This window comes from Octopus bimaculoides, chromosome 2 (genome assembly GCF_001194135.2).
Source record: "Octopus bimaculoides isolate UCB-OBI-ISO-001 chromosome 2, ASM119413v2, whole genome shotgun sequence".
In the NCBI taxonomy this organism is placed as follows: domain Eukaryota; kingdom Metazoa; phylum Mollusca; class Cephalopoda; order Octopoda; family Octopodidae; genus Octopus; species Octopus bimaculoides.
This window is the reverse complement of record NC_068982.1, coordinates 8,756,870-8,761,019: the sequence shown is the minus strand read 5'-3', so window position 1 is coordinate 8,761,019 and position 4,150 is coordinate 8,756,870. Positions and strand designations below refer to the sequence as shown.

Below are 4,150 nucleotides of genomic sequence, written 5' to 3'. Positions count from 1 at the left end.
ATATATATATATATATATATACATATGGGTATTATATGGTTATATAATTTACAGGTGATTTTGTACGTCTTTGAAATTAACGTCTGTCTTGAAAACGTCAGAGAACATCTGGCATGCACATCCTCTTTCATTTTTCCTAAATAATCAGATATATATTTTAATGTTTCGCTCATGGATAGCAAGACCAGTAACCTAGTGTAGACCTTAGTACACGTATGTTTCAGAACACAATGTTATAGAGTGGTAATAAGAAGAAAAAGATGACAACGGAAAAAGAACAAAGGTTATGTAATGAACTTCATTAGCTTGCAGCTGTTTGCGTTCTAAGATGCGGAGGAGCTTAAATGAGTATCCAAATAACATCGTATAGCTACATCGGATCCTCGAATATGAAAAACATTTTATTTGTGAAAATTACATTTTCGGAACATAAAGGCGTTACGAGTGAGAAAGTCTATATTGAAACGTGTGAAAAATTTCATAGGCATCAACATCTGCAAGATAAGGAAGATCATTACTTAACATTTGTTTTTTCCGGTGTCACTTCTTTGTTTATATATGTGTGAACGTGTGTGCGAGCGCGAGTGCGCACACGTACACCACACATATACATGTATACATGCACATAAATATATATGTATATATAAATCAAGCAGAAAATGGAGAAATCTTGATCAGCATCAACTGACTACCATCGATCATTATTTTTAATACAAACGTTTATCCCATCTAACAGCCGTTTCTGCTTCCAATGTCCTACAGTGTTGCCAAAGAAAATTCTGAGAATGATATTCGTCATATTTTGTAACACATCCGATCTGGAACATGGAAATTCATCAGAGTGAAGAAAAATACATAAAAGAATAGAAAAGAAAAGAAGAAGAGATTCGGGAAGAGGAATGAAGGCTAAATATATTTGCATCATACCATTTTGCAGGGTAATGCTTCAAGCCGTTCAGTAAACGACTAAGCTAGAAATATTACTTGGTGGGTTAATCTTTCTTTAGGGGTAACAGGGTGTATGAGTAATAAAAATTAAAAGCTTTACTATAACGGAATGCGCCAAAGCGGCCTTGGGCCACTTCTAACATGTGTTACTTCTCCACAGTTTTCCTTTTTATTTACTCTATTATTTACATTTACCCGTACAACGGTCTTAATAGCTTGCCCTTTGTGTTTAAGTTTAACTGACCAATTATACTAAAAGCTGGACTTTGGTCGATCTCATTACGGACAAAAGGTGGTTGGTGTTTACAATATGTCAGTAAGTTAATAAATGTAGTTAATTGATGAGCATTTTCTGTGGATAAATACTAATTAGTACTATTAACATAATCTTAAATATAATGATTACTTCTGAACGTTATGGCAGTATCACTCCCTCTTTCTTTTCTAGACCTATTGGCGTTTCCCGTTATGGTAAAGTTTTTATTTTACTTTTTTATTATTTATACACCCTGTTACACCTAAAAACGATTAACCCACCAATTGATATTTCTAGTTTAGTCATTTACTCAACGGTCTGGAGCATCACACTGAAAAATGGTATGATTCAAATATATTAATCCTTCATTCCTCTTCTCGAGGCTCTTCTTTTCTTTTCTTTTATCTGATGTATTTTCCTTCATTCCGATGAATCTCCAGGATGGATATGTTACAGAATATGACAAATATTATTCTCAGATTTTATTTGGCAACACTGTAGGACATTGCAAACAGAAACGGCTGCTAGATGGAATAAAGTTTTGTATTAAATAATAATAATCGACGGTAGTCAATTGTTGTTGATCAAGATTTCTCCATTTTCTGCTCAATTTAAATTTGACTCCTGATAAACTCTTGTTTATCAGGAGTCATTACCTGTAATCTATGAGCATAATATGCTTGCATATGTATGCCCAGGGTTCACATTGGTAATTTATACCGGTAGTAAAACGGATATTCTTATCTCTTAGACGGTTATTCCAACCGCTAACTCTACTAAGGTATACGTATATATATATATATATATATATAATACACACCCACATAAACAAGTACATACATATAAAATATATACATTTGTGGTTGGTTGTGTGTGTATGTGGGTGTGCACGTGCGTGTGTTTGCCTGTGTGTATGTGTCTTGGCTGTAATTTATGCTCCGATGAACCACTGATTCAACCAGTCTGACAGAATAATCTCTGGGGTAACATAAAATCATAATTAAAACGAACAAATACACACACACAAACACAAGTCAGGCGTAAACACTTATTCGCTTACATACACGCACACACATACACACATATATAGATATGTCTTGTTTATGAATAATATGTGTGTGTGCGCGCGTATGTCTGTATGCGTCCGTATGTTATGGTGTATTCGTAGGTGTGTATGTGGTTGTTATGTGTATGTGGTTGTTATGTGTATGTATGTATGTTTGTAGATCAAAGAAAATGATATCATAAGTGACATTTATAAAACAATAGTTGCTGGAATAATTAAATCCTCTTGCTACGTCATTTATCTCTTTATATTAAGTTAACGTGAGCAAATGTTTTCCGATTAAGTTATATATATATATATATATATATATATATATATATATATATATATATATATGTGTGTATGTAGATCTCGAAATCCCTGTTCTCTAAATAACAACTGTCTGCAAAAATAACTTATATTACAGGGCCAAAATCATGGATCCCAACGGATTAACAACGATGTATATCGGAATGACGAGCAAATCTTCCAATGATAGATACACATAACACCTGGTGTCATTCACGGACAAAAATAAAAGACATGCAACATCCCTATCCAATATGATATGGACATTGAAAGAAGGAAGAATAACTAAGCGCCAGATTCAATCGAAAGCTATTGTTTAGCCAGTAAACAAATAGAGCGGCATATCGAATTTGAACACTGCATCATTGCAAAACTACATATCATACAGTCTACAGTTAACAGCCAAAATATTAAGGATACAACCTTTTCTCCCTGCATACACTAACAATAATATCACACTTAGACATTTCAAAGAGGAGCCACTAAACGCATTGCTAACCCAACGAAGATAGTTTCTTTCCCTGAACGTGAAAATTGAATATATAAAACACATGAACTCCACGTATAGAAGAAAATATGCCCCTTCTGATGAATTTCCTCAGCATATAAACAAACGCACACCACACATGCCCAGAATTCACTATAATATAATGCAAGTATTTTTTTATATATAAAAATATAGCGGCGTATGTACACTTTGGTCTCTTGGACGCTGCCAACACACAAAGCTAAACGACATGCAGACAGGATACACTGGCCCAGGAGGAATTGAAATCCCTGCATCAAAATCAATGCGTGACCTGGGCATTCATATAAGCAATGATGCATCTTTCCAAGAGCATATTACCAATTTGGTAATAAAATGCAGAGTAATGGCTGGGTGGATCCACCGAACTTTCAAAACAAAAGAAAAGGAGACACTGATGATCCTTTGGCAGACATACATTCTTAGACTATTGCTCCCAACTATGGTCACCATACAATAAAAAATCCACGGCGGAACTCGAAGCAATCCAACGAAGCTACACTAAAATCGTCTCGATGCAGCATTTCCGCTACTGGGAAAAACTGAAAAAAATTAAAACTCGTCTCCCTGGGACGAAGGCGGGAGAGATTTGCAGTAATATACATCTGGAAAATCCTAGAAGGCCTTGCACCAAACTTTGGCATTGAAAGTTATTCAAACTGCAGAAAGGAGCGTCATTACATAGTGCCAAGGATCCCAGCATCGCCATCAAAATAAAGGACCATATACTGCAACAGATTGGGCTTCAAGGACCCACAGCTCTTTAAAATCCTTCCAAAATGCCTGAGAGTCCTGCATGGTGTGGATGTAAGTGTTTTTAAAACGAAATTGGATCTCTTCCTGTTACGGGTTCCAGACGAGCCTACCTCACGGCAGGAAACGCAGATGAAGGCAGCATCATCAAATTCTCTCATTGACCAAATGCCACATATTAGAGAAGTTTCCAAATGATGGTGTAGCTGAGTCAATGGTGGTGCTCCAGTTGAAGCATTTTAAAGTATTTAAAATATTTAAAATAAAATATATAGATTTGTATATACATATATGTGTATGTGTGTGTGTGTGT

General features: G+C 35.3%; 1 protein-coding gene and 1 long non-coding RNA gene across 6 annotated transcripts in view; one reads left to right on the top strand and one right to left on the bottom strand.

Annotated features, from left to right (window-relative positions):
• The window catches only part of LOC106876592 (neuropeptide F receptor), a 383,847-nt gene that overhangs the window by 288,264 nt on the left and 91,433 nt on the right, over nt 1–4,150 (bottom strand). The gene's annotated exons all lie outside the window — the stretch shown is intronic.
• LOC106869664 (uncharacterized) overlaps nt 2,649–4,150 on the top strand; it is a 6,419-nt gene continuing 4,917 nt past the window's right edge. The window contains exon 1 of the long non-coding RNA XR_001409426.2: nt 2,649–4,081. This is a non-coding gene — a long non-coding RNA (uncharacterized LOC106869664). The remainder of the gene's footprint in view (nt 4,082–4,150) is intronic.